Below are 11,760 nucleotides of genomic sequence, written 5' to 3'. Positions count from 1 at the left end.
GGAGAAAAATGGCTTCAAATGTGGCATTCTAGTAGAGGTTAATTTGAAGGTTGAGCTGGTTCCCTAAAGACCAAAACACACCGGAGCAATTAGTTCCAACAGAATGAAGCATGTGTCGGCTGCAGCCGAAATCCGCAGGCATTTCAACACATCTTAATGCAACACGAACGTTTTCATCCGATGAGACCCGTACAGGTCATCCACACGTCCTAGAAGCGCTAGAATTTAAAGAGTATGGAAGAATTAACCAGCCAGCGGCCGAGGTAAATAAGAGACGTTCGGAGTATGGGGGGAAAAAAGCAGAGAAGAGATTAATAGGACCTGATTCGGTACACGGATAGGCGTTATTACCAGGTAGATATATAAGTTTTGGGGGGAAAAAATAAGGTGATGTAATCAAGATACTTGACCGCAAATTATACAAAGCGTACCTGATGAGCTCAAGAAGGTTTGGTGAATATTTGTCACCACCCCTTTCAAAAGGGGATGATAACAAATCACCATAATCATCATCTTAACGGGTGACCAGTGACGTCGTATTCGTCGGGCTTTTAAATACGAAGCAATTCTTGGCGATCATTTGTCAATTTGACAGTATCTATCTAGCCACCTACGTCCTGGGGATCTCATGGTCGTTTCGTTGACTTGGTAGGTACCAAAAGTTGCCTAGTATGACAAGAGTGCATGACTACCATAAATTATAGGTCAAGACATGAATATCATGACATGTTTGTCATTTAAGTCATGAAACAGCCACCTACGTCTTGGTGCTCTCATGGTCGTTTTGTTAATTTCATACGTATCCAAATTGGCGTAGTATGAGAAGAGTGTATGACGAACATAAATTATAGGTCATGACATGACTATCATGACATGTGTGTCATTTAGACCATGAAACAGCCGCCTACGTCTTGGTGCTCTCATAGTTGTTTTGTTAATTTGGTATGTACCAAAATTGGCGTAGTATGACAAGAATGTATGACGAACATAAATGATAGATCGTGAAATAAATGCCATGGCATTTGTGTCATGTAGGCCATGAAACAGCCTCCTATGTCTTCGTGCTATCATGATCGTTTCGTTAACTTGGAATGTAATTAGAGTAGGTTCGGACATGGGTACTAAGTGAAGGAAACACTAAAGAATGATGGGAGAAGTCATAGTCGTGAGCATGACTCAGCAAAGAGGGCAATGACTAAGTGAAAAAAGATTAACACTCAAAAACCGCTGGAAAGTGTTCGGACGTGGGCACTAAGTGACGAAAACACTAAAGGATGGTGGTAGAAGTGATAGTCGTAAGCATGACTCAGCAAAGATGGCAATGACTAAGCGAAAAAAGATTAACACTCAAAAACCGCTAAAATGGGTTCGGACATGAATGGTAGGTCATGATCATCCATATCGTTTAGGTCATGAGAGAGCCGCCTAGGCCTCGGTGCTCCCATGGTAATTTTGTTAACATGGTAGGCTCCCCGCACACTGCTTCGCATAACATCGATTCCCACAGGGCGTGGGATCTGCCGGCTTTTTCTATTTGGCGGTTAAAGTAAGCACGCCACTGTACCTTGCTGGAACACATAATCTTTATTTATGTTTCTATTCCCTACAACTCCCTATTTAGCATCTTTAGAATTACAGCTACATATAAAATGTTAAATAATTGCTTTTATTTAGCAATTCAATATCCAGTTATACGCTGGAGTTTTCTCAGCGAGACAAAAGAACATGGGCTTGGTTTCATTCTCGTGCAATAATCCGTGTATTTATCTAACTCGGTACCAGCAAACAGGGGCGTAATAATCTATGTATGCTCCCCAGACTTGCACACGTTACACAAAAAAGTAACCGATTACAATTACAAATACTTCAATCAATAATCTAATTGATTACAGTTACCAATTACTGTCCCACAAGACTAATTGACCAGTTACTGAAAAGTAATCGGTTACCTTTACGTTAATTTCCTTCCAAAATTTAATGATATTGAACCAACACAGTAAATATACAAAACTAACTGGCCTAGCTCTTTCAGTGTGTCGTTGCAGCCCTTCACAGGTTTATTACCTTAACTAACCGTTGTTTTTAAATAGTTTCATCGCTCATGCTCTCTTTTTTACAGCGAAAGCTGTATATGGCTAGGCGAAACGAAAAAAATTATGTGGTTTAGCTTTGATTAACCTTAGTTGATAGCGAAAGCATCACTGCCCTGGCTAGGTTCATAGTCGAGCTGTGGCTGAGGTGTGGTTTCGCAATGATATACAGACATATATGTTTCCAATGAATACAGTGTTTGTTAATCATTTCCTCTTTATGCCTATGAAGACACTGCGGTGATCAGTAAAATAGTGAGACTTGGTTGCAACTCGCAGGGGCGCCCAACTCTACTCGGGCAACGGCGGCAATGTCTCCTTTCAGGTATCCGTAAAGGCCTAAATATAGTACGACGTAGCGTAAAAGCGCGCACACGTTATGTCACGTTGGCGAGAACAACAGCGGCCATAGTTCGACCGATGGTTGGACGTACTGGCGCCGCCAACGTAATCAGAAGCGCGCCCAATGCGCTCCGACGCGCCCGGCGTCTACGTAACCGGACGCGCGGCCAATGCATTCCGACGCGCCCGGCGTCTGATGACGCTCGCCCGCGTGCCGATAACGCCGGACTATAAACGCGCCTTAATGGTCTCTTGTGGTTTTACCTCTAGCGCTCAAGGTGAAAGTTGTCGAGTCGCTGACGGCTGTCCGAGGTAGCGTAATGAAGCTTTCGCTTCAAAACCGTTCGTCCCATGTTTCTATAAACGTCTCCATTGGCTGCGCCGTCACTTACGTCGTTCTCTACGTCGCACCCAAGCGCGCGCGCCATTGTCAGCAGCGTCAGTGACGTCGTTCTCTGCATCGTACCTGCTCTGCCCGCAACGCCGGCTCGTCGGCTCGCCGTTTTCGCATGCGTTCGATATCTCGAGTTAGCTCGGCGTCGTGGTTAGCAGCATCCGCCCGCCATTGGCGCTTGCGTTCCACTAGAAACACAAACATGTAACCAATAATTGAGAAACGCTTCAAAAACTTGGAAGACGCTTAACCTTCGCCTTTAAGAGTAGAACGCGATAGCGTTATCGGGACCCGTTCGCATCGCATCGTTCGCACACGGCAAGTAGGCTTCATTCACTGCAACACTGAACGTGGGAAAACCAGCTTACAAAGACCAAGCTTACACCGATCCCTTTAAAGTCGGCTTCACATTTAAACTGAAATACATTGCTGCAATAACGTTTTTCCAGGGGCAATATAAGTGGTCTTATATTAAAGCATGAGGGCCCTAGCACCTTTTTTTATTATATTATTAATCGTTTGCTATTGCCCCGACGCCCACAGGTCCGGTAGCAATGTTTGAGTTTCCTCGTTGCAGATTAGGTTTTCTCGTACAATAAAATTACAATCCGACGCCGATTGGTAAACAATCCGACGGCGAATCCGACGCCTAATGGTAAAGTCGTACTTTACCATTTTGCTCACGGATTTTACTGTGAGAAATTCAATTTTTGTTCACCAAAACCTTGCACCCCGTGGAGGGCCTGCGCGGTCAATGTGCTTGGATGATTTTCCGCGCCACCCGCAGTCACACGCCGGTTGCCGACGCCGGACTTTCTGCGACACGGGGCCCTAAACGCTATCGCGGTAACACAGTGTCAGGATTAACCCACTGCTAAACACCGGGGCCACACGTTTCAGCTTCGCTGGTTAACCATCTGTACGGAATGCTTGGGCGCTGTTTTAACGCGATAGTGTTAAGGGCCCCGTGTCGCAGACGATCCGGCGTCGGCAAGCAGCGTCGGCGTGCGATGTCGGCGGTTGGCGGAGAAAATAATCTCGAACCACGCAGGGCCCTCTGAATATATTTCGGTACATGTATAGGCAGGTTATATTGCCACACCATTCTATCATTGAAGTTGTTCATACCTTGTCTTGCGTTCTTGGCAAAGCTATTACTCCGAATTTTGAGAATGACAATCCACAAACAAATGTTATGAAACAAAACGCCCACAGCGCATGCCTTTTATGTTATTACTTCTCAGACTGAAATATTAAAAGTACGAAACAAAAACAGAAACCTGAAAATTATGCAATTTATTTTTTTGCACAGCTGTGCAACATCTCCGGGATCGCCCCACGCAAGAGGCCGCGTTTCTACCAGAAAGCTCGCCTTCGTTCATAGCGTTCACCGCCATTGTTTCCAGGTAACCATTACGGTTGCTTAAGCTGCAGTTGTCGGGAAGCGTGAGAAGCAGTCAGGGATCTATGAGTGCCATCGCGTTTCACTCTTAAAAGCGAAGCTTAAGCGTCCTCCAATTTTTTTAAACACCGCATCAGCGACACTGCACCCTGTGGGCGCTCGAAGGAATGGCAGTGTTCTAGCGTATGAACCCCTCACCTTCTTCACGAGATTGCTCAATGCCACGATGCTGACATTTGGGTCCTCTATGAAGCGCAATGTTTCATTAACGTTGGAGATCGGAGAAGACGCTTCTAGTAGGAGAAAGCCGAGAAAAGGATATTCGCAGGTGACTTAACAAGCAACCACTTCCAAAGTAGCCATCTCTGTTGAGCCTTAGCAATTGCGATTAAATTCGTCGGCCAACGTCTGGTGGAGCTTTCGCCGGCGCCCTTTACTCGTTAGCTACTTGGATTTGAGTCGAAAAATTGTAAGGAACGCCAGCAGAAGTTTCCATTTCTCCAAATGGTCGCTAAATCTGTAATGTAATAAGAATTTAATCGTTTACCATTCAGCTCTCAAAATGCTGTTTGCGTTTATATTGCAAAACAAGTGTATAGGAGAAGCATATCATGCAGACAGGAAGATGCGCGTTCACCGGCCAAAGACTTGTCTAAATGAGTAAAATCATTAACTGCGCTCAGCGAAGAATTGAATAGCAGCTCTTAGGGCCCATTCACACTTGCGACTAGGCCAGGTCGCGCGACCAAGTTAGTCGCAAAGCGATCAGTCGCAAGTAGTCGCAAATTGTCGCTTTTCTCGAAATGCGACCGTTTCGGGCCAGTCGCTCACTGCTCGAATTTTCAGTCGCGCTACCGCAGTCGCAGAACAGCTGAACCAATCAGATGCGAAGGAAAAGGACGTCCGTATACGCTGACGCTTATTTTAGGCGGCGATGACATTTCAAGCAGACGTGAACGGCATATCGCGAGACATTTCGGTTTAGCGACTCGCCGGTCCCACCTGTCAGTGTGAACATCGTTTGTCTTGAGTAGCTTTCTAGTCTCGAGTCATAATCGGTCACGTGACCTTGCCTAGTCGCAAGTGTAAATGGGCCCCTAGAGATGCTCCTATGAATGTAGCTTAAAAGCGTCACCAAGACAGGAGTGCTAAATATTGGTTTGCCAGTTGAAACAGGTGCATCCATGAGGCTGCCGCATTGGACGACCGCGCGCGTCCTGCTTAAGATCCTGCAAAATTCAAGGGCTAAAAGCTGAGTCTCCTGTTACAGCTTGTTCTGGTTACTGGTAATTACTGGTAACTACTGGCGTTACTGGTTACAAGTAATTTATTACAAAAAATGTAACCGATTTGTAGCGGCCATTATTGAGAATGAACTTAATAGTTATTTGATAAAATTACTGAGAAATGTAGTTGCTAAATTCTAATTATTTACATATAATTCGTTACGTACAGTTGTGATGCTGTCCAACCAACTATTGCCTTAGGAGTGGCGCTTGCGTGATTGCGTTAGACGCACAATGCGCGCTTGCCATGACGTGTTATCCGGTCAGTGTCCTTTCACTCCCTTACGGCGGGAAGAGTAGGTAGTGGTAAGTGAACAAACGCCTTCCGGCGTGCAGCGAGAAGCTCTGGTGCTCTGGTTTCTGGTAGAAACGCGGCCTTTTGCGTGGTGCTCTGGAACGCTGCTCTTTCTGTCTCCTGAGTTTTTGTGGTTTTTATTGCGACAGCAATTATATGGACACTCAAAAGCAGATTTCTGCTGTCGCCGTCGCCGTAGCCGTCGCCGTCGCCGTGAGGTTCCGTATGACGTCAATGGAGATGAAATCGTCGCCGCGCGCCGAACGCTGCATGTGCGAGTGAAAGGGCGCGAGGGGCGCGCGCTTTCACGGGAAGTGAACGCACGGCGGAGAACAAACGCGCGTTCTGTGCCGTGCTCGCTTAAGGGCTGCAGAAGTAAGCGTCTCTTTTCTCCTTTACAATCACCATATATGTAGAGCAAACGCGCCTTCTTCCAACGCGCGAGAGGCCGTGGGGGAGGGGGAGGGGGGGAGGGGGAGGGAAGGGAGGCGACGTTTAGCTGCGGCACCAAGTGCCTATTTATATCAGAGGCTCCGGCAACAGTCACCAACGCCGCACGCATTTTGAGCGAACGCGGGCAAAACGCCGACGGCGTCGACAATAGTTCTGCGTGTTGCCGGTGCTGCTGCATGTCCAAGTTTATACAGCTGATAAAGCTAATATCATTACTCCGTATAGCTCTCTACAAATTTGCTATCGCAATTGATGCTTCGCCTTTCAGGTGAAACTGCGACAACTTTTTATTGCGATAGCAATTATATGGACACTCAAAAGCAGATTTCTGCCGTCGGCGTCGCCGTCGCCGTCGGCGTCGCCGTCGCCGTCGCCGTCGCCGTCGCCGTCGCCGTGAGGTTCCGTATGACGTCATTTGGAGATGAAATCGTCGCCGCGCGCCGAACGCTGTATGTGCGAGTGAAAGGGCGCGAGGGGCGCGTCTTTCACGGGGAGTGAACGCACGGCGGAGAACAAACGCGCGTTCTGCGCCGTGCTCGCTTAAGGGCTGCAGAAGTAGGCGTCTCTTTTCTCCTTTACAATCACCATATATGTAGAGCAAACGCGCCTTCTTCGGACACGCGAGAGGCCGTGGGGGAGGGGGAGGGAAGGGAGGCGACGTTTAGCTGCGGCACCAAGTGCCTATTTATATCAGAGGCTCCAGCAACAGTCACCAACGCCGCACGCATTTTGAGCTAACGCGGGCAAAACGCCGATGGCGTCGACAACAGTTCTGCGTGTTGTTGCTACCAAAGCCGCTCACCTTACTTCGTATGACATTGCTGTGTTGCTATCGCATTCATTGCTTCGCCCTTAGGGCGAAACTGTGACATTTTTTGTGTGATCCGGGGAACATCGCTCTCCTGCGGGCGGCGATGGATGCCGACCCCGTGGTACGTAGTCCGGACATGGCATTGCCTTCGACGTCGGCCTCAAGGAAGCGGAACAGCCGAGATGATGACACCGCCAGTGACAGCACTGAACTGTATACAGCGAGTAGCGATGACAGCGAGGACGGATTTGTCCCTATGGCGAAACGCAAGGCGAAGAGCAGAATCCTCGTTGGGTCTTCGCCGGGAAGTACGTCAACAGTGAAGGCCTCCTGTGGTTCGCCGCGCCACACTATATTGTTTGTTCCCGTTGATCCTTCGGCCAACCTGAGGAGCATCAATAGGCAAGTCATCTCGGTACGTCTTGAAGCTCTCGTGCCGAATCAGATAATCGAAATTCGAGTTAATCCCCGTAAGAATGTCCTGGCCATATACGTCGAGCAACCGGCCGCTTTGCATACCTTGCAAACCGTCACGGCGATTGGCGACACCAGAGTCCGCGCTTACATCCCGCAGGACAGAGGCATGACAACGGGCTTCATATAGGATATCGACATCTCTATACCGAATACTGACCTTCCTGTCCTGGTCAAGCCAGCTGCTGACACTACGGACATACTGCAAGTTAGCCGAATAGGCAGCTCCCGTTGCGTCAAGGTGATCTTCAAAGGCGACTGCCTTCCTTCACATGTGAAGGTTGGTCATTTTCGCCATGTCTTTCGAGCATATATCCCGAGACCTCTTCAATGTCACAAGTGCTTGAGAATGGGCCACGTGAGTGGGGTATACGTAACAACAAGCCAACTTGCCCGCGTTGCGCCGAACCCCACACAGCAGAGTCTTGCAAAGCGAGTACCGTGAAATGCAGAAACTGCAATGGAGATCATGATGCCTCATCAAACGACTGTCCACTAATCAAGAAGGAGAAGAGAATCTTGAGGCAAAGGGTAAAGGACGGCTCGTCACGAAAGGAAGCGATAACGACTATTAAAAGACGACGTTCCCGTCGACGGCGCACTTCCAAGAAAGAAAAAAGTACTGTTTTGCCCCCAGAGCGCTCCTTCACGCCACCGCCACCGCCGCCACCGCCAAGCACCCTACACCTACATGGTCAGAATAATACCGCAGCTCAGCAAAAATCTGAAGCTGCTTGGCCTGCTCTACCCCAGGCACACTTCTCAGAGGATCGACAGCATCGACTACCGCCGAGCCATAGCTATGGCCGAGCGCTAATTCGGCAGCAGATAATCAAACTGCCCAATATGTCCAAGTCGTTGCTGTTCTGAGGTCCCTGGTGAGTGTTATCCGCTCCCTTCTGAATACCATGCAAACACCATCCGCTGAATGCGCACTGCAAAACCTGGACTCCCTTGAACCAGTACTTGCAGATCTACAGTAACAAGATGGCTTGCGATCCAGAACCACTGCGACCTTTCCGGGAACAAGTCAATGGATGTCAGAATTTCGGCACTATGTTTTTGAGAACAAGTTCCCGATTATCATCATTTGTGAACCCCATTTTTCAAGAACAATTCGACTGTCGGGTTACGAGTCATTTGTTTCTTCATCATGTGTTGAACGAAGTCAAGTTGTTGTGTATATTCGCAAGGAGCTCACATATGTTCAACAAAAAGTGCAGCCTCACGACGACAATCATTACGTATGCCTCCGTGTCAAAAAGAAGAATGTTTCTTTCACACTAATAGGCGCCTACCTATCACCATCACATCGACTTGATCGACAGAAACTAAACGACATACTCATGAAAACTCCAGGTCCTTGGATAATCATGGGTGACTTTAACGCCCATCATCCACTTTGGGGAAGCTGCAGGACTAACCAACGAGGTACGAGTCTAGTTGATCTCGCTGCCGAGCACGGACTGAGAGTTTTGAACGATGGCAGTCCGACTTATCTCCGAGGGGCGACTTACAGTAGCTGTTTGGACTTGACATTAGTTTCTCATAGTTTACATTCTGAAGTTCAATGGTTCACAGACATTGAAACTCATGGCAGTGACCATATGCCTACCTACATTAATGTCAGAGGCTTTGACAGTTCTAGTTCGCCTATGCTGTCAAGACAGACTGACTGGCAAGCATACCTACTTTCGATCGAGGACAAGTGCAGACAGGAACATCCCGAGCCCCTTGAAGACATTATCATACAAGCGCTGCAGGCTTCTACGCGGACGTATACACCATCGACAAGACGCACAGATTTCGACCAAGAACTGGAGAGGCTTCGTGCGATCCGCCGGCGGGCTGAGAGACGATATAGGCGTACTAAGTCTATTTATGACTTGAGGGAAGCCCGACGCATTCAGAAGAAAAATCAGCGTGAGATGAAGAAACTTCAGGACCGACGATGGAAGAACTTCTGCGATTCCCTGGATCCTCGCAAGCCGTTAGCCCCCGTGTGGAGAACTCTTCAGGGTCTTCGATCACTTCCACAACAACGTCGTCCCTTCACAGCACTCTCTCTACATCAAAGTCGACCAGAGCTTGAAGTCGCTGGTGATTTTTGTGCAAAGGTTACTGGTGACATCGTTCCACTGATGGACCTCTCGCTACATGACGTCCCTGTCGCGAGAGATCAAAGTATGGAAGTGCCTTTTACTATGGAAGAAATGCAAGCGGCTTTGGCTATGTGCAGGCGGTCGTCATCACTCGGTCCCGATGGGGTGACCTACGCTGCCTTAAGACACTTGGGTTCAACAGCACAATGCTGTTTGCTGGATATCTTCAATAAGTCTTGGCATGACGGCATAGTCCTCGACGAGTGGAAGTGCAGCCGATTGGTGCATCTACTGAAGCCTGGAAAGTCTCCGCTGGACGTTACATCGTACCGAGTGATTGCACTTGCGAGTTGCATCGGTAAGGTCATGGAGAGGATGTTGCTGACACGTTTGGAGTGGTACCTTGAATACTATAACATCTACCCTGATGCTATGGCTGGTTTTCGACGTGGACGGTCTTCAATAGACATCGTCATTGATCTTGTGACCTCCGTGCAGCAACAAAAAGCTATGAAGCGTCTCTCTGTGGCACTATTCTTAGACGTAAAAGGTGCCTACGACAACTTAACCCACGAAGTCATTCTCCAAGCTCTTGAGGCTGCAGAACTTGGAGGCCACGTTTTTAGATAGATTAGGAGCTATCTCTCAAGGAGATCAGTTTTTGTTCTTACAGAAGATGGCCCGACAAATAGATATACTTCCAGTCGTGGTGTCCCACAAGGCGGAGTGTTGAGTCCGACTCGTTTCAACCTCGTTCTAGTGGGGCTTACCGAAACGCTACCACAGACCGCCAATGTCTCGCTCTACGCAGATGATATTTGCATCTGGGCGTCCGGCGTGACACGGCCACAAGTGCGCGCTAGAATACAGAACGCAGCAACCCTGACAGTGGCACACCTTCGCCGACAAGGTCTGACAATATCTACGGAAAAATGTGCACTAGTGGGATTTACACGAAAACCGATGTATTTCTACCCGGTGCGCATCGAGGGCCATTCAATTGCATATAAGAAAACTCACAGGTTTTTAGGCGTTATTGTGGATAGAGACCTCACCTGGAGTCCCCATGTCTCCTAGATGAAGAAAAAACTCATTTGTATTGAGAATAAAACATGTTTAAGTTCATAGCTGGAAAATCGTGGGGACCATCCGTGCGCTCTATGTTACAGCTATACACGGCACTATTTCTCGGATTTTTTCGCTACAGTCTTCCAGTCTTGTCGAACACATGCAAGACTAATCTCCTTGAACTACAGAGCGTACAAGCCCAAGCACTTCGGACATGTCTTGGCCTCCCGAGATGTTCTTCGACAGCTGCGACGATTTTCATTGCACAGGAGCATCCAATCACCACCCATATCGTCGCAGAGACGCTAAGAGCGCACATTCGACACCTTTCACGACTACCATCCCACCATTTAGCTAGTTTGCCAGCGCGGCGACCACAGACTACATACTGTAGTATTGTGACGAGACAACACGAGTCGATACCTTCTGGCTTCAAGCCTGCAAAACGCCCAACATCGGCATTGTAGTGTCTCCGGCAAATTCGCGTGTGCCTCTCAGTTCCTAGGATTGCTAAGAAATCAGACCTATCACCCTTAGCCCTGAAGCAGTTGTCCCTGCTTTGCCTACACGAGTCTTATCTTGACCGAATACATATTTACACGGACGGTTCCACTAATTTCAACAGTTCAACCGGAGCAGTGGTTGTTCGATCGGACGCCGTCTATTTGCAATTTAAGTACTCTCACAACACCACGTTGACAACAGCAGAACTTGCGGCTCTTCAAGGTGCAATCCATTACGTGCTCCAGCAACCACCGAATTGCTGGGCCATTTTCTGCGATTCGAAAGCAGCCCTACAAACTCTGAAGTTTGACCTACGTCACGGGTTACACGAACAGCTAGTGTACAAAATAAGACAAGCTCATCACCACGCGATTGAGAAAGGACACGAAATCGTATTTCAGTGGTTGCCGAGCCACTGCAGAATTGTTGGCAACGACAGCGCCGATGAAGCTGCTCACTCGGCTCATCAAAAACATCAGCGAGTGCCTATACCACTCTCAAGAACGGACGCTGCGCGGCAACTTCAATCACTTGCTCGC

The sequence above is a fragment of the Dermacentor silvarum genome, chromosome 4 (genome assembly GCF_013339745.2).
Source record: "Dermacentor silvarum isolate Dsil-2018 chromosome 4, BIME_Dsil_1.4, whole genome shotgun sequence".
NCBI classification, from domain to species: domain Eukaryota; kingdom Metazoa; phylum Arthropoda; class Arachnida; order Ixodida; family Ixodidae; genus Dermacentor; species Dermacentor silvarum.
Note: the sequence above shows the minus strand (reverse complement) of the source record.